General features: G+C 39.8%; 2 long non-coding RNA genes across 2 annotated transcripts; both read left to right on the forward strand.

The window, feature by feature from the left end:
- The first annotated feature begins 9,059 nt into the window (after positions 1–9,059).
- LOC147580425 (uncharacterized) lies at positions 9,060–10,439 on the forward strand. Its single transcript, XR_015251946.1, has 3 exons — positions 9,060–9,130; positions 9,425–9,505; positions 10,363–10,439. It is a non-coding gene; the product is annotated as an uncharacterized LOC147580425 (long non-coding RNA).
- Positions 10,440–10,536: 97 nt separating this feature from the next.
- On the forward strand, positions 10,537–17,668 carry LOC147580426 (uncharacterized). The gene is made up of 3 exons (XR_015251947.1): positions 10,537–10,567; positions 14,148–14,284; positions 17,575–17,668. It is a non-coding gene; the product is annotated as an uncharacterized LOC147580426 (long non-coding RNA).
- The last annotated feature ends 10,012 nt before the right edge of the window (positions 17,669–27,680 follow it).

Genomic DNA, 27,680 nt, shown 5'->3' on the forward strand with positions numbered 1-27,680 from the left:
TCTCGGACCATCGCCTTCATTCTTTCACCACCTGAGGAAAGCTGCTGACTTTTACAAATTAAAAAAAAAAAATCAAGAAAAAAAGAGAGCTTTTTTTCTTAGATACCGTCACAAAAATCCTGTGGATAGACTCTGATTAGCTCACTTAGGTTATCCTTGTATCATTCACTGTGAGATGAAAAAAGGCAAGTTGGAGCAAAACCATCTCAAACTGATACATAACAGTGGGGGATGGGGGGCATCCAGGGAGGAGACAAGATAAATCCCTTAATTTTTCCCTCCAGCTAATCATTTATAAAGGTTGAGTACATGTAGGGGAAAAAGAATGTGGAGCGTAGAAAACATAGTCTGAAAATTAGGTCCATTTTCTATTTAAAAAAAAATTGGGGTGGGGAATGCAAGCTGGTGCAGCCACTCTGGAAAACAGTATGGAGGTTCCTCAAAAAACTAAAAATAGAACTACCCTATGACCCAGCAATTGCACTACTAGGCATTTATCCACGGGATACAGGTGTGCTGTTTTGAAGGAGCACATACACCCCAATGTTTATAGCAGAACTATCCACAATAGCCAAAGTATGGAAAGAGCCCAAATGTCCATCAATGAATGAATGGATAAAGAAGATGCGGTGTGTGTGTGTGTGTGTGTGTGTGTGTGTGTGTGTGTGTGTGTGTAGGAGTATTACTTGGCAATCAAAAAGAATGAAATCTTGCCATTTGCAACTATGTGGATGGAACTGGAGGGTATTATGCTAAGTGAAATTAGTCAATCAGAGAAAGACAAAAATCATATGACTTCACTCATATGAGGACTTTAAGAGACAAAACAGATGAACATAAGGGAAGGGAAACAAAATAATATAAAAACAGGGAGGGGGAGGGGCGCCTGGGTGGCGCAGTCGGTTGAGCGTCCACTTCAGCCAGGTCACCATCTCGCGGTCCGGGAGTTCGAGCCCTGCGTCAGGCTCTGGGCTGATGGCTCAGAGCCTGGAGCCTGTTTCCTATTCTGTGTCTCCCTCTCTCTCTGCCCCTCCCCCGTTCATGCTGTCTCTCTCTGTCCCAAAAATAAATAAAAACGTTGAAAAAAATTAAAAAAAAAATAAAAAAAACAGGGAGGGGGACAAAACAGAAGAGACTCATAAATATGGACAACAAACTGAGGGTTATGGGAGGGGTTGTGGGAGGGGGATGGGCTAAATGGGTCAGGGGCATTAAGGAATCCACTCCTGAAATCATTGTTGCACTATATGCTAGTTAACTGGATGTAAATTTAGAAAAATAAAAAATAAAACAAGTTAAAAAAAGGACAGGAGATGTCACCAAATTGTCCTCCAATAATAATAATAATAATAATAATAATAATAATAATTTTTGAGTGGTTAACATGAAGGCTGTATCATCTATACTTAAAAAATCTCTTGGGGTACCTGGGTGGCTCAGTCAGTTAAGTGCCTGACTCGGTTTCTGCTCACGTCATGATCTCGTGTTTTGTGAGTTCCAGGCTCTCTGTGCTGAGAGCATGGAGCCTGCTTGGGATTCTCTCTCTCCCTCTCTCTCTTCCCGCCCCCTGCTTGTGCTTTTCTCTCTCTCTCTCTCTCTCTCTCTCTCAAAATAAATAGATAAACATTAAAAAAAATCACTAATATACAAAACCTACCTGAATAAATATGAAGTGAAGTAAATAGCATGGGCTTTGAATACAACCGACCCGGGTTTAAGTTAGCAGAGCTGGTAGACCCTAATTGTTAACTATTTACTTTTGAGCAGTCTAGGTAATCTCTACCCCTCCATTGCCTTCATCTCTAAATAAGTGTAACAAAAATTACTTAGTAGGCTTGTTGTGGGGACTAAACAAAAAGACAAATAAGATAATAGAGGTACTAAAAAATCCTGGCTGTTTTAACACATTGAGAGTCAGAACCTGTTCCCTTTGGCAACACCAACAAATTTATTTTCTTTCTGAGGCTTTAAAAAATAAAATCCATATGCCGGATTTATTTGTACTCTGGAGAGAATAATACAGAATGAAAACCAAAAAGAGTAAATCTCCTTCTGGCTATTTTGCAATTACAAATCCAGGACAAATGCATTAAAAAAGAGATTCCAATAAACATTCCAGAAAGGGCTTTGATAGCAATTTTATTAAATTATTTATTAAGCATTTAATGATGGGGTTTCACATAACTCTCAATTGACTCCCTTCCCCTCCTCCTCCTCCTCTGCTTTTCTTACTGCTGCTTCCTCTCCTTCTTCTCCTACTCATCCAACTTAAAAGTCATCTGAAGGCAAAATTAACTTGGGATCCTCACCATAATAGTTTGGGAATGTTATCACTAAAGCCCTTTCCCTGGACCTTTAAGCAAATTGATTTCATCACAATACATTATTTAGCCCAAGCTTAGGAGAAAAATTTAACTTATCCTGTTAAGGAGAGAAATATGTTTTACTTACATTCAAAGTAACTTGAAATACATAATGCAAAAAGACAAAGACAAATTATTGGTCCTGACTGGTGTAAACACTAGAGATCCATGAGAAATGGAACCAGTACACTCATATTTGTGCTTTTTTTTAGGGCATGCAGTCAGTAATACGAGTGGAGGGCAAATGAACAAGGTTATTAATTCAGTCAAGGCCCATTGGTCTTTATTTCTTTTACATTTTTAATTCAGGTATAATTGACATATAATATTATACTAGTTTTAGGTGTACAACATAGTGATTCAGTATCTGTAATTGTTGTGAAGTGATCAAAATAAATCCAGTTACTCTCCCTTCCCATACAATGCTCACATTTAGGATTTACTCTCCTGACATCTTCCAAGTATGCGTGAGTACATTATTGAGTATAGTCACTATGCTGCATGATAACATCTCCATAACTTATTTATTTTATGACTGGAAGTTCATACTTCTCGAGCCCCATCCCCTCAACCCCCTTCCCTTCTGGTACAGTCACCATTCTGTTCTCTGTATTGACCAGTTTTGTTTGATTTTGTTTATTTATTTGTTTTTTAGATTTCACATGTAAGTAAAATCATATGGCATTTGTCTTTCTCTGACTTATTTCATTAGCATACTACTCTCAAGTCCATCCATGTTGCCCCAAATGGTAAGATTTTATTGTTTTTGAAGGAGTTTTTGGAAGATTAAAGATTTTATGAAAGGCTAAGATTTCATTTATACACACACCCACACACACACACACACACGGACTATAATTCAGTTATGATTCTGAATAAATTCTAAGATTGTTCTATTTCTGTGAAAACTGCCATTGGAATTTTGACAGGGACTGCACTGAATCTGTATAATTCTTTGGATAATGTAGACATTGTAACAATAATAATTTCAACATTCCATGAGCATGGAATAGCTTTCCATTTATTTGTGTCTTCTTCAATTTTGTTCATTAATATCTTATAGTTTTCAGTATACAGGTCTTTTATCTCCTTGGTTAAATTTAGTCCTTGATATTTTATTCTTTTTGATGCAATGGTAAATGGGGCTGGTTCCTAAATTTCTCTTTCTGTTAGTCCCTTGTTAGCGTATAGAAATGCAAACAATTTTTGTATATTTATTTATACCCTGCATTTTACTGAATTAGTTTATTAGTTCCAACAGTTATGTGGTGGGCTCTTTAGGGTTTTCTATATATAAAATCATGTCATCTGCAAACAGTGACAGTTTTGCTTCTTCCTTCCCAATTTTATTTTATTTATTTTTCTTGCCTAATTACTGTGGCTAGGACTTCCAATACTATGTTGAATAGGGGCACCTGAGTGGCTCAGTCAATTAAGTATCAGACTCTTGATTTCGGCTCAGGGGTTGATCTCTGGCTCCACGCTGAACTTGGAGCCTGCTTGGGATTCTCTCTCTGTCTCTCTCTCTCTCTCTTTCTCCCCCTCTGCCCCTCTCCTATCTCCTCTCTTTCTCTCTAAAACAAAATACTATGTTGAATAAAAGTGGGGATAATGGGCATCCTGGTCTTGTTCCTGATCTTAGAGGAAAAGCTTTCAGCTTTTGAGTATGATATTAGCTGTGGGCTTGTCATATGTGGCCTTTATTATGTTGAAGTACATTCCCTCTATGCCCACTTTGTTGAGAGCATTTACCATACCTGGGTTTTGAATCTTGTCAAATACTTTTCTACATCTATTAGGATGATAATATGATTTTTATTTTTCATTTTGTTAATATTTTGTCTCCATTTATTGATTTGTGTATGTTAAGCTATCTTTGCATCACTGTAATAAATCTCACCTGATCAAGGTGTATGATCCTTTGAATATATTACTAATATTACTAAATTTGGTTTACTAATATTTTGCTGAGGATTTTTGCATTTCTTTTCAAGGGATATTGGCCTATGATTTTTTGTGGTGTAACTGCTTTTGTAATGGTTTTGAGGATTTCACACCTATGGTTAGGGGATTTGGGCCTGCATCAGGAATACTGGCCTATAATTTTTTGTGTGTGTGATGTCTTTGTCTGGTTTTGGCATCACGGTGATGCTGGCCTCATAAAATGAGTTTGGAAGTTTTCTTTCCTCTTCAATTTTTTGAAAGAGTTTGAGAAGGATAGGTATTAAATTTTTTTTGAATGTTCAGTAAAATTCACCAGTGAAGCCATCTGGTCTTGGACTTTTATTTGTTGAGAGATTTTTGATTCTGATTCAGCCTCCTTACTAGTAATTGGTTTATTCTGATTTTCTATTTCTTCACGACCTGGTCTTGGAAGATTGTATATTTCTCAGAATTTATCCATGTCTTCCAATTTGTTGGCATGTAATTGTTCATAGCAGCCTGTTATAATCCTTTGTACTTCTGTGCTAACTGTTGACTTCTTTTTCATTTCTGATTTTATTTATTTAAGCTCTCTCTTTTTTTTTAATTTGGTGAGCCTAGCTAAAGATTTATCATTTTGTTTATCTTTTCAAAGAACCAGTTCTTAGTTTCATTGATCCTTTCTATTGTCTTTTTATTCTCCAATGTGGTTATTTCTGCAGATCTTTATTATTAATTTTCTTCTGTTAATTTGGGGCTTTGTTGGTTTGTTTGTTTTCTAATTCCTTTAGATGTAAAGTTAGATTCCTTATTTGAGATTTTCCGTGTTTCTTCATGAAGGCTTGTATCACTATGAACTTCCCTCTTAGAACCACGTTTACTGCACCCTATAGATTTTGAAATGTTTGTCCATTTTCATTTGTCTCAAGGTATTTTTTTTATTTCTCCTTTGATTTCTTCATTTACCCAATAGTTGTTCAGTAGCATGTTTAATCTACACCTATGTTGTGATTTTTTCTGTTTTTTGGGTGTTTTTTTTTTTTGGGAGTGGGGAATTGCTTTCTTACTTCATACCATTGCGGTCAGAAAAGATGCTTGATATGATTTTAAGTTTCTTAAACTTATTGAGGCTTGTTTTGTGGTCTAACATGTGATCTATTCTGGAGCATGTTCTATGTGAACTTGAAAAGAATGTGTATTCTGCTACTATTGGATGGAATGTTGTATATATCTATTAAGGCCGTCTGGTCTAATGTGTCATTTAAGCCCAAATTCCCTTATTGATTTTCTGTCTGGAAAATCTATTCATTGATGTAAGTGGGGTATTAAATTCCCCCACTCTTATTGTACTGCTGCCAATTTCTCCTTTTAGGTCTGTTAATATTTGCTTTGTATATTTTAAGTACTTCTGCGTTAGGTGAATATGTATTTATAAGTGTTATACCTTCTTGTTGGATTGACCTTCTACCATTATGTAATGCCCTTCATTATCTGTTGTTACAGTCTTTGTTTTAAAGTCTGTTTTGTCCGATATGAGTATAGATACGCCAGCTTCCTTTTGTTTTCACTTGCGTGGAATATATTTTTTCATCCCTTTGCTTTCAGTTTGTGTATACGTGTACATCTGAATAGAGTGACTTGTAGGCAGCATGTAGATGAGTCTTGTTTCTTAATCCATTAGCCACTATATGTTTTATTTTAGTCCCTTTATATTTAGAGTGATTATTGGTAGGTTTGAACTTATTGCCATTCTGTTTATTCTTTTCTGGCTGTTTTTGTAGTTCCTTTCTGCTCCTTTCTTCTCTTGTCCTCTTCCCACATGGTTTGATGACTTTCTTTACTGTTATATTTGGATTCCTTTCTTATTATCTTTTGTGAATCTATTATAGGTTTTTGTTTTATGGTTATCAAGAAGTTCACATACATCATTTTATATACATAACATTATATATATAATAACATTAAGATTATATATAACATATATATATTAACATTATTTAACATATAACATATATCACATATATATGTGTGTATATATTTACACATATGCAACACCATATATATGTAATATCTATCTCGACATATATATATATATATATATATATATATATATATATATATATATATATGTAACATATGTGTGTGTGTAAAACATCCACTTTAAGTTGTTTAAGTAGGTAGAAAATTACTCCCCACAACATATTTTGTTTTTGATTTCTCATTTTACATCTTTTTAATTTTTGTGCCCTTTAACTAATTATTTTAGTTATAGTTAACTTTAATATTTTTGTCTTTTAATCTTCAACTAGTTTTATAAGTGATAAACCCACTACTTTTACTATATATTTACTTTAAACATTGGTATTTTCCCTTTCATATATTTTTTGTTACTAATCAGGACCCTTTTTTTTTTCAGCTTAAAAAATCCCTTTGACATTTCTTGTAAGGGCAGTTTGGTGGTGATGAATTCCTTTAATTTTTGCATGTCTGAAAAACTCTTTATTTCACCTTTAAATCTAAATGATAATTTTGCCAGTTAGAATATCCTTGGTTTAAAGTTTTTTGTTTTCCTTTCAGCCCTTTGACCATGCTACTTTTCCCTTGGCCTGTAAAGTTTCTGCTGAAAATTTTGCTGACAGACTTATTGGGGTTCCCATGTGTACAACAAGTTGGTTTTCTCTTGCCGCTTTTAATATTTTCTCTTTGTCTTTAACTTTTGACATTTTAACTATATTGCCTCTTGGTGTGGCTCTATTTGAGTTCATTTTATTTGAGACTCTCTGGACCCCCTGGACCGGGATGTCTGTTCCTTTTCTAAGTCAGGGAAGTTTTCAGCTATTGTTTCTTCAAATAAGTTTTCCACCCTTTTCTCTCTCTTCTCCTTCTAGGACCCCTATAACGTGAATGTTATTACTCTTGGTGGTGTGCTATTGGTCCTGTAAGCTATCTTCACTTTTTAAATTCGTTTTTCTTTTACTGCTCTGTTGTGGTGAGTTCCCATGTTCTGTATTCTAGATCCTTGATTTGCTCTTTTACTTCACCTAGTCTGCTGTATCTTTCTGTTCAGTTATTGTATTCTTCAGGCTTGTGACTTCTGTTTGGCACTTTCTTATATCTTCTATCTCTTCGTTGAAATTCTCAGTGTGTTCTTTCATTCTTATCCTGAGCTTGGTGAGCATCTTGCTGACCATTATTTTGAATTCCATATCATGTGGGTTATTTATTTCCATTTCATTGAGGTATTTTTCTGAGGTTTTATCTTATTTTTTTGTTTGGAACATATTCCTCTGTGTATTCATTTTCTTGATGCTCTGTGTTTGTATGTATCAGACAAAAGAGCTACCTTTCCAGTCTTGAGAGATTGGCCTTCCATAAGTGGTGAAACCTATTGTTCAACCTGCCCTAGCTCTTGGTTGTCTCCCAAACATTTGTGATTGTCCACCCATCCTGATTTATTCTTGATAGGTCCCTGTTGTGGAGGGTGTGCCAAGACCTGTCTATGTCCCAAGAGGAAGCATCTCAATTAGCACCTACTTGCAGGCTGATTGGAAGCCAGACTTTCAGGCAACAACTTTTAAAGTGTGCAAATATATACAATCCTGTGGGGCCACAATCATAAACCCTGCTGGCTTCCAGACCAGGAGATCTGGAGGCACCCACTGGGTGACAGTTGCAAAACTCAGGGCTCCAGATGGGTATATAAGCTCCTTTCTGTGAGGTATCAGTGAGCTACCACCAGGCCAGGGAGAGCTCAAGAAAGGTGTCTCCCTGCCTATATTCCAAGAGAGCTCCTTCCTAGTCTCTAGGTGTGTGGCAGACCTGAAACCCGTCCGTAAGGCTGAAACTCCAAGACAAGTAAATAAGCCTTTTTCACAGGAAGATTTTGGATGTTTCAGTCTACTGTCTGTGCAGTGCCCAGAGGGCGAGAGTCTGCCAAGAACTCTCTTTCCAATTGTTCCAGTTCCATGGAGCCCATGAACACAAGCCCCCATGGCTACCAGGGCCAGGCATCAATAGGCATCCTTTGTGTGGAGTGTGCACATGCCTGTAGGCTTTTGCAATGCATCTGGAGAGTGCAGGGTGCCGGCATGCCCACCAGCCTTAGCGAGTGGAAGAATGCCTTGGCTGTGTGTGCTCATCAGCCTTCTGTGAGGCAGAAACGTGTCATGTCTGCAGGCACCCACCAGCTCCAGAAAGACAGCAGGAGAATGCTGTGATTATTTGTACCCTTCAGCCCCAGCAAGGAAGTGGGGGGGGGGGGGGGTGCTGTGTCTGCACACCTTTCTGCACCAGAAGGAGAGTGCAAAAATGCCACTGGCCAATGCCTCGTCTCTGGAGAGAGTTCTAACTGTCCTCTGCCCCTTCAACCGATGCCTTAAGGTTAGCAAATGAATCTCTTTCACATGTAGTCCAGGTGCTTTTCAAACTGTGTTTGAACTGCTTTTGCACTGGGTTCTATGGCAAGTAAAACCACACACAAGTCCTTTGAAAAGTGTCTCTACATTCCCTACCACTTTTTTAGGTCCCTTGGATGTAATCCCTATTGGTTTTCTAAGCCAGATATTTGAGAACTCATTGCTCCTCTGTACATCCCAAGGGTTGAGGTGCCTGACGTAGGGCACAAACCCCTTGCTTCTCCAGGACAAAGTCTGGACTCTGGAGATCCCTCCCTATTGTGGGTCAGCACACCAGGGTTGGGGTTTTGGTGAGACCATATCTCTACTCTCCTACTCATCTAAATGTGGTCGTTTTATTCTTTGTTGTAGGGGAGCAGTTCAGCTATTTCCAGTTCTTTTTCAGAAGGAATTCTTCCACATGTAGCTTTGGTGTGCCCGTGGGAGAAGGTGAGTTCAGGATCTTCCTATCCCCCCTACGCTCCCCCAACACTGATAATTAGATTTGTGAATCATAAATCTTACTGAGAAAACTGGTCCTCCTCCAAAAAATGGGATTAATATTGTTAATATATTCATTGGTCCTACCTCTCTCCTTGACTTACATCTTCCTAACATGGCACACAAGCCCTTCACCATCTGGTATCTAAGTGCGTCTCCAGCCCTGTCTTAAACTGCGTTACTTTAAAACTCTACACTTCACCAGTCATCCCTCTCTAGAAGGATTCTTTCTGATTCTTCCAGACAGAAGGCATTCCTGGATGGGCCTGCTTCTTCACATTGCCAAAATCTTCTATAATTGAGCCAAATATGTGCAAGATAATGGTATGTTTATCTATCTACTGCTCTCTGCAATGATCAACTTGAGAGCAGAGCCTTTTGTGTAGTTTTTAAGTTGCTTTCATTGTGATATTCTTAATGTACCTGCACATATGTGAAATATACAATCTGATAAATTTTAATACACACACATGAAACTACTACTGAAGTCAAGATCATAAAACATTCAGTACCCACAAAGTTTCCTCCTGAGCCATTGTAATCCCTCCCTCTCACATCTTCCTACTGATCCCAATCCACAGTCAACCACTGACCTGTTCTTACTATGGTTTAGTTTGCACTTTCTAGACTTTTATATAAATGGAAATATACAATATGTATTCTTTTCTGTCTGCCTCTTTTCACTCAGCAGAATTATTTTGAGATCCACCCATGTTGTGTGCATCAGTTTTTTCCCCTTTTTATTGCTGAATAGTATTATATTGTAAGGATATACCACAATTTGCTTCCCTTATTCACTGCTGATATGCATTAAGGTTGTTTCCAGTTTGTGGCTATTGAAAATAAAGTTGCTATGAACATTCCTGTACAAGTCTTTGTATGGACATATGCTTTCACTTCTCTTGAGTAAATACCCATTAGCAGGTTATGTGGCAGGTATATGTTTAACTTTTTAGGAAATTTAAAAATTTTTTTCCAAACCGATTGTACCATTTTATATTTCCACCAGGAAGGAATATCTAAGAGTTTGTTTTTTCTTATCCTTATTATACTTGGTATAGTCCATTCTTACAGACATCTCTTAGACCCTCTAATAGGTATGTAGTAGTATCTTCTTGTGGCTTTAACAAGTATTTCCCCACTAAACTAATGGCGTCGAATATCTTTGTACATGTCTTTAGGTTAACACATATGTGAATTTCTCTTGGAACTGCTGAGCCGTGAGGGACGGACCTTTTTTCCTCCCACTAGCAGTGTGAGACAATCCAAGCTATTCCACATCCTCATCAACACTTGGCATTATCTGCATTATTATTATTATCATTATTATTATTATTTCCATGTATGTGCGGGTATTACATTGTGGCCCTGATTTTCATTTCCCTGGTAAGTAATGAAAATGAGCTGTTTTTCATATGTTTACTGGTTACTTAGATGTACACTTTTCAAGTATCAGTTCAAGTCCTTTGCTCCTGTTTTTATTGGGTTGTCTGTCTTTGTATTTTCATTTGTAGGAGTTCTTAATACACTCAGCATTTGATTCTTGTGTGAGATATACGTACTGCAAATATATTCCCCATCCTGAATTGCCTCTTCATCCTCTTTTAAAAAATTTTTTTAATGTTTATTTATTTTTGAGAAAGAGAAAGAGACAGAACGTAAGTGGGGGTGGGGGCAGAGAGGGAGACAGACTCTGAATCTGGCCCCAGGCTCTGAGCTGTCAGCACAGAGCCCAACACAAAACTCGAACCCACGAACCCTGAGATCATGACCTGAGCCAAAGTCTGACGTTCAACCGACTGAGCCACCCAGGCACCCCTCCTCTTCATCCTCTTAATGGTACCTTATGATGAGCAAAAGTACTTATATTATTATACTTCAATTTTTAAATTTTTTTTCTTTTGAGTTAGTGCTAAGGAATTTTTGCCTACTCTCAGTTTATTAAGAAGTTTATGTTCCTTTTGAGAAGTTTGCTTGTTTACCATTCACATTTAGATCTGCGATTCATCTCAAATTTATTTGCTACATTCCTTTTTATTATTTATTTTCTGTATTTCTTATTATTAAAAATCAGTATTTCCAGCTTTTCCTTTTGTGCAGACCCCAATATGGCTCAACAGGGCACTATTACTGATCCTGGCTTTATTCAAAATTTGGATATTTTGTTCAGTGTACATTTTTTGCATGAATTCTTATTTTTTTTAAATAAACATTGCACTAAAATATTATTTATCTTGATGGCTGAGTTTACAGAGCCCCTTAAGTTTGGTGCCCAGTATGAGTCCCTCACTCACCTCATTCTGGTTCCTGGCCTACTTTATTTTTTTTTTTAATTATTTTTTTTTTAATTAAAAAAAAATTTTTTTTTCAACGTTTTTATTTATTTTGGGGACAGAGAGAGACAGAGCATGAACGGGGGAGGGGCAGAGAGAGAGGGAGACACAGAATCAGAAACAGGCTCCAGGCTCCGAGCCATCAGCCCAGAGCCCGATGCGGGGCCCGAACTCACGGACCGCGAGATCGTGACCTGGCTGAAGTCGGACGCCCAACCGACTGCGCCACCCAGGCGCCCCAATTTTTTTTTTAATTTTTTTTAATGTTTATTTATTTTTTGAGAGAGACAGAGTCACACAGAGTGCAAGTGGGGGAGGAGCAGAGAGAAGGGGAGACACAGAATCCAAAGCAGGCTCCAGGCTCCGAGCTGTCAGCACAGAGCCCCATGTGGGCTTAAACTCACAAGTGGTGAGACCATGACCTGAGGTGAAGTTGGTCACTTAACCACCTGAGCCACCCAGGTGTCCCATGTTCGTGTCCTACATTAACACTAGAAGCACACAGATCTTCTTGATAATAAGGCTACCTATCTGCCTCCTTCAGAATAGTTCCATGGATTGTCTGTAAGGCCCTCAGACTAGGGATCTCATTCCCCTCTTTATAGTCAATACTCGGCCAGAACACGTGTATATTATCACTGTAATGACAATGATCTGCCTGGAAAGGGCTCTACACCAACACCACCACCAGCCTCCTCTGGGGAAGGATCAGCAGCCTACATCATAAGTGATTTACTCTTCAAAGGCCCGTCCAGGTAATTTCCCAGCTAGTGCCTTCGTCTGCAGAGCAGAAAAGAATAAAAGACCACGTTACATTTTGAGTGGGTGATTCCACCACAAGCAGCATTGGATTAGACTAAATCCCTAAATCATACCTGTTGCCGTTCAGGTCTCAGCCGTGTATACCGGAAGCATCAAGAAAAGCTCACAACTAAGCCAGTGACAAAAATAAAGACGGGAGCAGCTACCCTCCAGAGAAGGGACTTCGCTACTTAGATCCACCAACAGTTCCCGCTAGAATCAGTTCCACTTACCAGAAAACAGACACTCAGAGCCCACGGCCAACACAGGATACATAAACCCCAGAAGGTGCAGCAAATTAAATTCTTCACCTGGTGCTGAGGAGGAACTTCGTCTGGAGCTAAGGCACTGAGACACCAGCGCAAGTTGGAGTTGAGATAACCTGCCTTCCTAACACAAAACCACGCACTCAGAAAAGGAGGATACGAGACACATTCACTCCTTATCTCTCCTCTGGCGTCCAGTGAAAGCTGTCCTTTTCAGGTGTCCATCTCAGCTCACGGCCAGCTCCGTAGATCCCTGTATGTACCTGCTCATCAATTTGGATAATCACCTGCAGCTATGGGATTTCTTAACAGCAGGATAGTGCACCGAACATTAACTGAATAATGCTTAAGATTGTTTTAGCTGTGGCTTTTTTTTTTTTTTTTTTTTTGACAGCAATTTCATGGTAGAGGCTCAGGAGCTCCATTTCTGCCAACACCTCTGGTTAGATACAGTCAGCCCACCACACACCAGGTCATGGTGAATACATAAAAACAGCCCAATAGCCCCCAGTCAGTCCCTGCTTACACTAACCTACTGCCCTTTCTCTAAAATCATCAGTTTCATTCCTCTGATTTTGGTACTTGTTCACTCAGTTTTGGAGACCCGTTAGCCTTTATTTATTTATTTTATTTATTTATTTATTTATTTATTTACTTATTTATTTATTTTTTAAGTAGGCTTCACACATAGCACGGAGCCCAGTGGAGGGCTTGAACTCATGACCCTGAGACCGAAACCCAAGCTGAGATCAAGAGTTAGTTGCTTAATCGACTGGGCCACCCGGGCACCCCAGGCTTTAACTTTTAGGAAAGGCTGAGTTCCAGTTCCAACGCGACCACTATTCGGTTGAGTATACTTTTCAAAGCCACTTTACCAACTTCTGTACCAGCTTTTCTCAACATAAGCTGCTCCTCAGATAGAGTACCAGTACCTGGGGCCCACTCTCACAAGTTCCAATTCAGGGGCGCCTGGGTGGCTCAGTTGGTTAAGCATCTGACTCTTGATTTCAGCTGAGGTCGTGATCTCATGGTTCATGGGATCGAGCCTCACATTGGGATCTGTGTTGACAGTGCAGAGCCTGCTTGAGAGTCTCTCTTTCCTTTCTCTCTGCCCCTCCCCCCTCCAAATAAATAAATAAACATTAAAAATTTTATTTTCAATTCAGTTTGTCCACAGTTAGGATATCATCCCTAGATGATTAAGAACCACAAAAACAGTGGTTCCTAATTACCTGGGAGGTGGTTAAAATGCATATTTCTAACTTTCACACTCATCCACCCCCACATGCTGCCTTTAGAGAGTCTGACTGAGAACGCTTGATTACAGACTAAGGATTTTCAGTTGTAATGAAGCTAAAACTGGTAGTTCAGGGAGAAATCTTTGAGAAACACTGGTGTAAAAGAAGACCATAGGACCTTTGGTTCTATCTCAGGGCTCATGTTCTATAATTCAGAATTGCTGCCCTTCAGAAGGAGTGAATGATCTCAACACTTTGTTTCAGTGGAGTCTTAAGGATGGTGGGTTTTCTTTATCTTAAAATAAAGAACATGTCTCTTCCTTCTCAGATTGTCTTTCCCCAGAACTGGGCAATTGATCCCAATGTGTACCTATTTCCACACCCTTCTGCTCTCAAGGTTTTGAAACCAGTGCTACTGATGATAAGATTTAAGAAGCACTGGGGGTGCCTGGGTGGCTCAGTTGGGTAAGTGTCTGACTCTTGGTTTTGGTTCAGGTCATGATCTCACATCTTGTGAGTTTGAGCCTTATGTCAGACTCCGTGCTGGCAGCATGGAGCCTGCTTGGGATTCTCTGTCTCCCTTTCTCTCTGCCCCTTCCCTACTGGTGCTTTCTGTCTCTCTCTGTCTCTCTGTCTCTGTCTCTGTCTCTCTCAAAGACAAATAAACATTAAAAAAAGTATTTAAGAAACAGAGAATATTCTGGATTAATTTCCAGGCCTGATTTGCTGGATTCCTACCCTGACCGAGTGAAATCAAGCCCTCCCACCTTGGACCTTAATCCTGTAACAGACCCTTATGTTGTGGCTTGTGTCTGAATCATTGTCTTGAAAACTGAGCTGAAAGTCAGGCCATCTTGCCGCCTTCCCCGTCCCTTTTCCCATGTGTAATATTCACAGATTCTGGGGATTAGGGCATGAAATCATCTTTGGGGGCCATTATTATGCCTACTACAAACTTAATGATCAAATGTAGGACAATCAGGGACAGAGAAGAAAGGTGAAAAGATTGGTTAGGACAGGTTCAGATGACAGTGAGAGAAAGTCAACTGAAATTAACTTAAGCCACAGAGGGAAATTTGTGGGCACACATAAGCAAACTTCTAAAAAGGCAGGAGTGAAGACAGTCCACTTCCAGTATAACTGGATCCAGGACCCCAGGATGAACAACTCTTCATCTCTCATCTTTTGTTTCATTTTTCTGCATATCATTGCCAGGCAGCTGATAAGGGGTTGACATCCAAAGTATATAAGGATACTCAACCTTTACAAATGAAGGAAATCCCGCCATTTGCAACAGTATAGATAGATTTAGAGAGCACTGTGGTAAGTAAAATAAGGCAGACACAGAAAAACAAATACTGTATGTGGAATCTAAAATAGCAACTCCCAAGAAGCAGAAAGTAGAATGGTGGTTGCCAGGAGCTGTGGGGAGGGGACATGAGGAAGTTCCAGTTATGCAAGATAAATAAAGTCTGGAGATCTACTGTGCAGTGTGGTGTAGTTTCTCTGGATTTCCCATTAATGAGAAGGGGGCATTGGGATGGGTAAACTTGACAGCTCATAAAGCCCACGGCCCTGGAGTCCCCTCACCATGCGGATTGGCTCTGTGTTTCAGGTCCATGTTCTTATATCTTAGGTAATGGTTTGTTGAAGTTTGGCTCTTTAAAATTAATGCCAACTGAATTGCTTGACTTTTCTCTTTATGTGTCATATATGAAGATGCCAGGAACTGCTCATAGATTTCTCACCTTCTAGCTGAGCAGGGAGTGCTGTGGCCAGAGAGATTAAGCCAAAAAAGAATCTTGAAACTGTAAATTCTCAGTTTTTCATTTCCAGTTAAAATAAAAACAGGCCAGTGTCACTGTTTTGTCAATATTAGGCAAGTGGCTCCCAAATCCACTTCTCTGGAACATTCTCTCAGTCAACAGCGTTAAGACAGGAGTCTTTACTTCCATATTACTGAAAGCTGCTGTGTAACCATGCATTTGTAACAGCTGCTGGGATAATTTCTCATTCACATGAACTTTACAAGGGAAGTAAAATTAAAGTCCCTCATTTTAAAACCTAACCTTCCAAATTAGCCACTTTTCAGATGCCAACAAGGGCAATATGCTAATGAAACTGCCTGGTGAGAGGGAATTATTTTTTCCCATCTTTAGGGGACAAAATAACAGCTAAAACCTCTGGCAATACTAAATCCTAAAAGTTATTTTCCAGGAAGTTCAATCTAGTAAAGAGAGGACGCTTTTGACCTGTAACTCCTAAAGTACTTCTGCATGATTTTCTTTTTCCTGATACACATTATGTACTCCTTTCTGCAATTTGTGTATTTCAAGACCACATCAAAGCGAAGGATGGGGAAGGGGATTTTAAAAAGCAGGATTATCACTAAAATAAAAAAAAAAAAGTATTTTTCTGCCTCTGCCTTTCTTCCATGTTGAATAATTCAGGGAATCCTGGAGGGTGTCTTGCTTGAGCTCAATCACCATGTATCCATAATTTTCCTCCTCTTCTTCCTCTGCCTGTGTGGCCCTGATTCTCAATCTCTCTGTCTCTCTCTCTCCTTCTTCCCTCCTCTTCGCCTTCCCCGATTTAGGCTTGTCAGGCTTCCTGGCTAGGCCAATATCTCTACCCTCTATCAACATGTGTTTCAACAGTATCACTCCAAGTGGGACAATTACATTTCTAACTCCCCTGGGACTCCTTTTTGCTAGAAAATGCCTCTGAATGTCCCACGTGGATCCAACTAAACTCTCTCTTATTTTTATTCCATATTTTTTTGGTCCTTTCTCCCAGGATTTGAGGTTTGGTTCAAGAAGACTAAATCAGACAGTTCTTGGAATAATAAGCACTGAGCTGTGCTTAAAATCATTCTCCCTCTCAGGGGTACCCGGCTGGCTCAGTCAGTTAAGCACCCGACTTTGGCTCAGGTCATGATCTCAAGTGCTGACAGCTCAGAGTTTGGAGCTTGCTTCCGATTCTGTGTCTCCCTCTTTCTCTGCCCTCCCCAGCTCGCACTCTGTGTCTCTCTCTCTCTCAAAAAAAAAAAATAAACATTAAAATTTTTTAAAAAAAAAACATCACTCGTCCTCTCTGATTTGCCCAGTTGTCCTCAAGATAAATGTGTAAATTCTTCTTTTGGCATACTTACTTTTCCAGAAATACCTAGTATCTACTTATTTTGTGTTGTAGACATATCCAGGTTGGTCTGAATCTTAGGGTGAACACAGCAAACATACTCCTGATCCATAACTATCTCCCAAAGTTCCTGGAACTTGCTGTTTCATAAAGAAAATTAAAATTCCCTAATTATTGGCTCATAGTTGCCATATTTTCATCACCAATATATATAGAACACCTTCTAGATGCCAGACACAAAGGAAGAAGTGGGGACATAGTGTTGAACAGGACAATAAACCATGCTCAATGATCTACCATCCATTAGAAGAGATAGATGGGGAGGTAGTGGGGGACGCCTGGGTGGTTCAGTCAGTTAAGTGTCCAACCCTTGGTTTTGGTTCAGGTAATGATCTTATAGTTTGTGAGTTCAAGCCCTATTCTGGGCTCTGTGCTGATGGTGAGGAACCTTCTTGGGATTCTCTCTCTCTCTCTGTCCTTCCCCTGCTTGTTCTCTATAAATAAATAAACAAACAAACAAACAAACAAACAAACTTAAAAAAAAAGAAGAGATAGACCGGACTTACAAACTGTTAATTATAAGAGTATAATAAATGATATATAAATTTATGTTCTAGGTACACTGAAAACCCAAAGCCTGGAGATCAACTCTGCTTAGGGGTGAAGAATCAGATGAAAAACTGTGAAGAAGCTTATTCAGGGATATGTAGGAGTTATAGCTCATATATAGGGCATGAAAAATGTGGATTGGAAGAAGATCAATCCAGAGAGGTGGGAAGAGGTTACATCATGGCGGCCTGTGTGCCATACCAAGGAACTGAATCTCATCTTTTCAGCAATGGAGAGCTTTTGAAATATGTCAAGGAAGGGAGAAATGGAGGTGGCAGATAGGTGGAAGCAAACTTGGAGAGAATCTTCCACGGAGGCCAGGGTATGATAAGCAAGTTGGGGTGTACCCAGATCACTAAGGTTGATGTACAAGTGTGGAAGTGTCCAAAAACAAGTCCTGAGGCTCATGTGCTGACTTCTACAGTCTTCTTTCAAGCATTGCACCCCACCACTTCGGGGTCTTCCCTGGGTCTATCCTTAAAGAACTTTTGCTTGGTTATTTGGTGACAAGTCCTAAACTGAGCCTCTGAGAGAAGGCTCTTGCCAGGACCCTTTATAAAAAGGCCAGTTAGTGTGGGCCTCTGCCCACTGTTTTGTACACCTGTGACTTCATCATTATATTTTTCTCTCACTGTTGACCTCAGCCTACACGAGGAAGCAAAAAAATGATACCAGATGGTATTGCTATGTACAAGGCTCTCAATTCCCAAGAAGAGCTCCAGAAACCTCTTTTAGATTATTTGTGGGTCTCTAGGAACCCACATGACAGGTCACTCACAGCTCTACCTGGCAACCCCAGCAGGTGGCAACCAAAATGCAACCATTGGTAGTGTGACAATCTTTCAACATGTGACAAAACTCACCCAATTTCTACAAGACATGGAAGGACTAGAGCCTCAAAAGCGATCCTGCGTGTAGGGGGCTGCCAAAACTTATCAGACTTCTAAGATTCCAGTTGCTTTTCATGTGAAACATAACATCTCAGTTGTATTTGTAACAACTCATGGCTGATTTTGATGTGCCGTCAAGTTTGGGATCTTCTAGTCATCCTAAAAAATGTTTGAGTTCTACCTCAAATACCCCTTCCAATTAGTTGATTAACATCCGCTAAAACACTTCCAGCACTAAGACCTCACTTCCTCCCTCCATAGTTCACTTTCTATTTCAACAATTTAAACTATTATGAAGTGATTTTTTTATACAACCAGAGTATGCCAGGACTCCCTTCTTGTCCCTAGGTGGAGAGGTTATCAGGAGAACATAGGAAGTCCACTCTGTATTCTTCAGTGACCAGGAAGACATCTGATGATGGTGGTCTTTTCAACACGGGTGACTCCAAGGCAAGGTCAACGCTCTCCCTTCTACCTGCCATGACTACTCAGGAGCATCACCAGGTGGTTCTACATGCTATCTGGAACAGCTTCATTTGTGACTAACCCCAACACCCTCTTCCTTAAAGAAACAGACACAGAGCTCAAATGGAAGTGTAAGGGCCTCTTTTACTAATGATTCAGGCAAGTATCAAACCAATAGAGACAGAAGATTATGACTTGGTCAGAATCACTTATGACTTTTGGAGGAGATGTCAGAGTACTTATGGTTGGGGGCCTTTGTTGGTTGTACATGTAAATGTTCTGTATCTCCTTCCTCCTCTTCTTCTGGGTGACCCTCTTGCTGATTCCAGTTCTTGTCTTCCTCTTATAGTCACAACTCAGGACTGCCCCTATAAGAAAACTCCAGTCTCTTTACTTCAGAAAGGAAGCCACGCCTCCAAGGGACTTTCCCCATGTGCTAGTGGAGGCTTCTTTCTGCCCAGGCTTCACAAGCTCTCAGGAAGCTGTGAAGGCTTGGGCCCCACGAATGGGTGAAAGAAGATGAGGGACTCCTATTTCATTCCATTCTCTCCTCCAGTAAGGGTTAACATTTCCTAAGGACAAGCACATTTCTCCTTAGCAACTATTCATTTTCTTCCTAAAACAACATAGTCTAGTCTCATAAGTTTTCTATTAATACACCTCTGACTAAATCTCTTGTGAAATGTAACATTATGGGCATTATTGAACCGAGAAGCATTTTAACATCCTTCTTGCATCTGTTTACATTCTAAGAGCTACAACGTTGGCTGAGATCTGGGCAGGCTGCTGGAGAAAGGAAGTACCATTCCCAAAGTGTTTTTTTTTTTTTTTTTAATCCCCAACTTGTTCTCCTGATGAAAAGCAGTGCTTTCAGTTTACTCACACCTAAGTTGACTTCAAATTTCTCTCATAGTGTTGTCTGCCTTTTGTTCAGTGAGGAGATCAATAAAGCATCATCCATCATAGAAATACAAATAATTTATCAAAGGCATGTTTCTTTGAGGGAATAGTGTAACAAAGGTCAGGTTCCATACCCTCCTTGGGCAGAATCACCATTCTCAGAGACAGAATACAAAACTGTACAATTATTTGCAATGCAATAATTTTTCATACACTACTGTTCAATAAATAGCCCTAGGCTTTATTTTTCAGATCCATATGTCTTTGAGACTTTCTTCATCACACCAAGAGCTTCTTGAGCTTCTGTTTCTCATATTAGTAATGCCCTGAGTCATTGAGGGCCTAGCACATATGAGGGGTTGAGCAATTTTTGCTAAAATGGAATGGATGGAAGCATAAATGTGGACGGATGGATGGATGGATGGATGGATGGGTGGATGGATGCATGGATGGATGGATGGATCTCAGTGGAGCCTAATGGGGCTCCATCAGTGCAAATAGCCCACACACTTATTCTGCACGTTTGAAATTGTGATTTCCCAGCTAGGATTTGAGGTGAAGAAGGGCCCTGGATCTTACCTTAGGAGATGTGATTGCCTTGTTCTGTTGTTTTTAGCTATTGCCCACGCCAAGCAAAAGCAGATACTGCTCATAAACATGATTACGCCAGATGGGAAACTGATTAGACAAGCCAGCTAACAATATCTGTTCATCTTAATTAGGGCATAGCTTGAAGATGACTGCCTGAAATTCAATCTGATCACAACCAGAAGCAATGGAAATTGCCAAATGTACTGTTTCCTCCCTAAGAACATGAGTCTGGGATGACTGTAATTTCTTAAAAAAAAAAAAAAAACTATTTCAGAGGAAAATTGATCTCATTTGTTAGGGCACCATTTGAGGGAGGCCCAACTCATAGAAGATAAATATGGAAAATGACAAAATCAATCAAAAGTTGATGATAAACGAAGAAACTAGAGTCTACCCTTTATTTCTACAGACTTAGAATTCTTTTTTAAGGAGCAATGAAAGCCCACATAACTGTTATGTTTTATTTCCTCCCCCAGGGTGTCAAAATTCATGATTTTCTAAAATAAACTTGGTCCTGAGCAAACGCAGCTACTTATTAACCGGGTGCGACCTAGGGCACAGCAATTAATCATTTTGAAACTCAATTTTCTTGTGCAAAAAAAAAAAGAAAGAAAAATTAGAAAGCTCACCCTATCTACCCCCCTATGCACATTAAAGAGGTGTGCAGACCATCAGTCCCAAGCTGCTATTCTAAACCATCTGCATATGGTAATTTCTTTAACCTGATTGGAGTAGGTGCTATTACACAGGTAGGCACTACAGCACTAAGAAGTTAAATACCTTCCCCCAGGTCACAGGCCCAGCAAACGCAAGATCTGTGATTGAAAAACAGGAAGTCTCACCCCAGAACGCTCTGCTATACTACCTCACACAGTAAGTTTTCAAGAAGTATTTGCTGAATGGAGACGTGAGGAGAGAAAGAGGAAAGGAGGGATGAATGGAAGGCCTAGCTGATAGACACCTCTTAAAATCAGTAATTCCATACTTTGCATAATTCAGGCTTACCAACAAACCTTCTCACTGTAATATGGCTTTCTCTGTAGATCAGCTTATGAGGGAAATCCTTATCTGATTGGGTCAACTCGTATGGTATACTCCAACAGAAGTAAGAATGCTCATGGCAAATTAACAAATTCAAATTAATGTTTATTTGTCTGTCTCTAAACTTGGTTAATATGAGTCAGTCTATGAGAGACAGTCTATGTCCTTTGGCCAACAGGAGCCTACAAGATCAGACTGTGAATCTACCTAAGATATGCCAGCCTTAGGCAGGAAAAGTGCCCTGTGGACAAACAGGCTTTCCTCCCAATGTCTTTAGGGCTAGTGACTTATTTCCATATTTTCCAGCCTCTACTGCAATGAACACTAGTCTTGTGAGATTCTCTGTGAAGAAATACACAGTTGACCCTTGAATAATGTGGGGGTTAGGGGCACCCCCTCCCCACCCCATAGTCAAAAATCTGTGTATAACTTCTAATTCCCTCAAACTTAATTACTGTTGGCCAGAAGCCTTATCACTAACATCAACAGTCAATTAACAACATTAACAGTCAATTAATAACATATTCTGTATGTTACATGTAATATATACAGTATTCTTACAATAAATTAAACAAACTAGAGAAAAGAAAATGCTAGTAAGAAAATCATAAGAAGGACAAAATACAATTAAAGTACTATACTGTATTTATTGGGAAAGAAAATCCACATATAAGTGAACCAGTGCAGTTCAAACCGTGTTGTTCAAGGGCCAGCTGTATAAACAAATAATGTATCTTAGAGTATCAACTAGTCTTAAATTTTGTTTGAAAAATGCATTCAGGCACAACTTGATGTTTTCTAATCTCTGTGGCAATGAAGCCATTAAAAAAATTTTTTAACGTTTATTTATTTTTGAGAGACAGAGACAGAGCATGAGCAGGGGAGGGGCAGAGAGACAGGGAGACACAGAATCCAAAGCAGCTCAGCTCCAGGTTCTGAGCTGTCAGCACAGAGCCCGATGCGGGGCTTGAACCCATGAAGCGTGAGATCATGACCTGAGCAAAGTCAGATGCTTAACCAAATGAGCCACCCAGGTGCCCCCATTTTTTTCCATATAATTCTCATTAACATTTTCTGAAAATCCAATTCAGCAAGCAAACAAAAAAATTGAGTGTATACTTCTTACAAAGGACTGTCCTTAGGTTCTGGTGAAGTCTCAAAGAGGAATCTTGGAGAAGGGACTTATAATTTTGAATGCCCAATGTTTGTAAGCTACTTTGATCTTATTGAATGTATTCTTCACCAAACAACAACAACAACAACAACAACAACAACAACAACAATTTCTGAAGGAGACATCACTAACCTCATTTTACAGTGAGGAAACTGAAATTCAAAGATATCAAGCCTTTTGCTCATTGGCCCCTAGATATTAACTGGTATGACCTGCATTTGAAGCCTGCAGGTGCAATACTCTTACAGTTTTAGACCATGGAACTTTCTTTTCTTAAGTAACTTACAGTTATGTAGAATAGGCATGTATGTGGCTGTATAATGTTTGATAGAAAGCTCAGCATCCTCAGAGAGGGACAGAAACTGTGCTTGCTATCGGGCATTCAAACAAACTTGACATCACTTTCATTTAGGAAGATACAAGAAAAGTTTTATTTATGATGTAGCATTTGAGCAGAGTCTAGATGGGAAGACGTTATTCCATATGGTGAAAATAGGGAAACAAGTTTGCAAAATCTTGATCTGTCCATAAAGAGAATCCTCATTAACCTACATAAGAGTAAATGTTCTCCTCTCTATAAAGTAACCATTATTGAGTATCTAATACGTGCAGGACATGATGAAGATACGAAGGTGGACAAAAAGTCCCTGAGTTCATGGCAGTTTACAACATAGTAAGGCAACCTTCCCTTAAAGCAACCAGTGGCAATACAAGTACTATGGAAAAGCAGAGGATGTCCAGACTGGTTTCAAGTGGGGCAAATCATAAAAAGCTTCCTGGAAGAGGTGGCATCCAGGTTGGAGGAGTATTTGAACAAGCAGTGCCAGAGAAGGAGAATATGCCACGCAGAAACATCCAGCTGAGCAGCAGGACAGAGTAAAAGCACAGAGAAAAATGAAGCATTTATATGAATGGTCAGAGCAGCCTGGGATTTGGAGGAGATGTTTCCGTAGCCAGGGCACAAAGAAGAAAAGCATTCAGGCTCTGATTGCCGCCCCCCGCCACTTCTAGCCAGAGAATTCTACCTTTATCTGTGCTCTATTTGTTTTATTAAAAAAAAAAAATCGCTTTGCTTAACAAACAGCTTTGAGCTGAAGCAGACAGAAGTTGGGTGTAATGGTAGATAAGTTTGGAAAAGAAAAACATAATCAGTGGTTCAACAGATTACCTCCATGCCAGGGATTCTGGGTTTATTTAGTAGATGATGCATAGAATCAATTTTTATGTAATAAAAGATGTAAAATTGAGAAAAATGCCTCACAGTAGGCCATGTCTCATAGTCTATTCCTGGAGAGTATTGTGATGGTCCCAAGTTATAGAATCACTCTCCTCTACCATTTTCTGCTGGTCACGGCCACGATCATTGTGTGGCAGCAGCATCGGAAGGAAACGAGGCCAGAATGTTCCTTCCTGTCCTTCCATTATCAGACAGCAGGTACGCTCAAGGCAAAGTTAACTCACCACCATTACTGCTCCATCAAAGACATAAAAGACCAATGTGACAAACGAGGAAGAAGATCTGGCTAACCTGGGGACCATCCCAAGAATACTATTTGATAGAAAATCTACCTTTCTTCATGCCCTTCCTTTGTCTTTGATTGAAGTGGAGAACTGGTATCTTTAAAAAGAAAATAAAATATATAGCTTTAGTCGAAATGTTTCTTTCAGAGGAAAGAGTTTGCTGGGAACTAATAAAAATGATCTCAGTTTAGGTCAAATATTAGGGTACGAGCCCCCCATTAACAGAACATTTATCTCATCTATTCTAGTTTCCCCGGTACCTAATTTGGGGGTGTTTGATAAATGGTCATTATTGAAAGGGCACCAGAAATGGAAAAATCCAATGTCTTTTCGCCCTATTTTAGGAACTGCTACCAAATCACTGACATATTCCAAATAGGAATATAAATTGCCATTTCAATTTTAAACCTGTTCTCTGGGGCATAAGAAAATACCATAATGAGTATCTGTAGAAGATCCCAGCAGGGTTCCAGACTGCTACGATTTCAACCCATGGGTGCCAATGCCAATATTCACAAACTCACCAATACGGGAAATTTCCCCTCTCTTTTGAAAGATCGGTTTCAAAGTTGAATAAAGAGCAGGAATCACAGGACAAATGAACCTGTTTTCAGGCCTCAGAAATGTGAATTTTCAAGCAAAGTGAATTAGATTAGCTCAAACATGAATTTTCAAGCAGAGTAAGGTTAACTCAATAGTATCACTTTGCCATTCAGCATAAACATTCTACAGACAGGCAACATGGGGTGGCCTCGCCATGCACCCTTCCGGCCGTATGGGTTTCCTGGGCATTTTCCTGTCATCCCTCCAAGCCGTCCTCACCCTCCTCTCTTCTCTGCAGGGCTGGGAGTCTGCAGGCCCTTCTTCAGTCCCCCTCACCTGCTGGTTTCCTGTTTGATTCTACTTCCTACTAATAGGAAGCACTGGCAAAAGATCAGAAGGCAGGAAGACAAGAGAGGCCTTCCACTTCTGACTCCAACAAAGTAGTAGTTGCTGGACACTGGTAGGTGTGTTCATCTAGATTATTCCAGAATCTGGCAGCTCAAGCCGATTCCAGACCTACATGCTGAGGCACCTTTTTTTTTTTTTTTTTAATTTACTTATTTTTGAGAGCGCGCGCGCGAGAGAGAGAGTGAGGGGCAGAGAGAGGGGGTGAGAAAGAATCCCAAGCAGGCTCCACACTCTCAACACAAAGACCAACATGGGGCTCAAACTCACGACCATGAGATCATGACCTGAGCTGAAACCGAGAGTCAGATGCTCAACCAACTGAGCCAGATGCTGAAGCACCTCTTTGGTGTGTTTGTAAATGATTTCTATGGGGTCAGCAGCTCAGCTCCAGTTAAGGCACTAGCTTCTCATCTAAGTATCACCTCCTCTTTCTTTCTGTTCCTCCAGTGATCCCTAACTGGTTCAGTAGCCTCTCTTGAGTTTTAGTTTCCTTGTTTCTAAAATTAGGTTAATAATATCTGGGGAGGAGGGGTTAGAAATTAAGATTTTTGGAAATCCTATGCACTGAAAAAGTAATAATGACTCCATGTGTAATTTTTTAATAATTTTAAATAATAAGAAACAAGTGTAAAGAAATTCACAAAGTTCTGATTTCTAGCACAATGAACTTAACAATAGTTTTAATATTAAAAAAAATATTGGTGCCCCTGCATTTCTGGTATCCTAATTACATACCTGGCCCACCTATTGTGTACTAATACTTTAAAAAATTTTTTTTTAACGTTTATTCATTTTTGAGAGACAGAGTATGAGCAGGGAAGGGGCAGAGAGAGAAGGAGATGTAGAATTCAAAGCAGGTTCCAGGCTCTGAGCTGTTAGCACAGAGCCCCACACGGGACTCAAACCCACAAACTGCAAGATCATGACCTGAACCGAAGCCGGAGGCTTAACCAACTGAGCCATTCAGGCGCCCCAGTGTACTAACACTTATAACCCCCAGTGTATGGAGTCATTCTGAGGGTCAGTGATAAGGGACATAAAGCACATAGCATAGTCCCTGGTCTATAATAGGATTAATGCCTATGGCAGTAATTATTTGCCTTGTGGACCATTTTAACAGTGTCCATATTTTAATACATCCCATACTTTCCAATGTCATTGCTATTATAATATCTTAGATTATATTCCCCATTATATCTCCTCACAGCTAAAGGCGATGATCTTGGGAAGCCCCAAGTAGAGGCTGCAGAGGTAATAAAAACAAAAATATCTCCTGATTCATTTGAATTTGTTACAAGCCATAAACAAGAAAGTTGACACTCTTCCTAATAAAATATATCACACAACCTACTTAATTCTAAAGGGAAATAAACAAACATTAAACATCAGGTGGTTTGCCAGGCACCTTTATCTGGATTATCTCATTTAGTCTTGTTAAACCAACTAGTTAGAAAATGATTTACTTTATTAATTGGATGAACATAAACAAAGACAATGGATATTGCCTGTCTTAATTAACAAGGGAGTATGTATTCTATTAGGAAGAGACTCATTCAGGTAACCAAGATTTATTGCACTCTTGCTGAGTGCCAGGAATTGTATTAGCAACTAAGGAAACAGAGATTAAAATAAAAAGACACACCGGAACTGCCTCCCACTTTCAGCTGCCTGAGTGGTGACTGCCAGGGGCTCACAGGTGCCCTTTAAGAGGAGCAGCCTCATCCAGAAAAGCCTGAGAGGCTATGCGCCCCTCCGAGGGCAGCCCTGGCCAATGACTGATAGGAGGATACAAAGATCAGCCCCTTGCCTTCAGGTGGAAAAATTCCATGGTGCTGGTCACACCCCAGAGCTTCCCATGGGATCAGGGTGAGGTTAGACTTTGGTGCAGCCATACGATCTTTACTTATCCTCTTACTCCACCCTGTCCTGCCTCCCTCCCTTTATTACAGGTTCTTCCTGAGAAAGATCTTGGATAACCCCCTTGAATAGAATCACCATCCCTGGACTCTGCTTCTAGGGAATCTGGTCTCATCCTGAATTCAGGGAGCTTTTTGTCCAGTACGGAAACATACCTATAGACATACAAACAAAAAATAAATCATAACATAAAGGCATGAATACAAATGTACCAAAGTCTTCAGGTGCACAGACTAAAGAAGAAAGGGGAATCCTTGCCCATCCTCCTTCAGGTGGTGTTTGCGTGAAAGCAAGATAAAAATCCACCCTGGGGCACCTCAGCGGCTCAGTCAGTTAAGCGTCTGACTTCAGCTCAGGACATAATCTCCCAACTCATGACTTTGAACCCCACATCAGGCTCTCTGCTATCAGGACAGAGCCCGCTTCAGATCTTCTCTCTCTCTCTCTCTCTCTCTGTCCCTGCCCTGCTCACACTTTCTCTAGTTCAAAAATAAATAAACACTTAAAAAAATTAAGAATCCACCCAGAATTCAAGTACAGCAAGCCATATCCTCTAGAGTGGGATCAGCAAACTTTTTCTGAAAGAACCCAGGTAGTAGATAGTTGTAGGCCTTTGAGGCCAAGAGGAGAAATTGAGTCTACCATATATAGGTACTTATATAAC

This window comes from Puma concolor, chromosome B3, assembly GCF_028749965.1.
Source record: "Puma concolor isolate L17-30 chromosome B3, mPumCon1.1.hap2, whole genome shotgun sequence".
Taxonomy (NCBI): domain Eukaryota; kingdom Metazoa; phylum Chordata; class Mammalia; order Carnivora; family Felidae; genus Puma; species Puma concolor.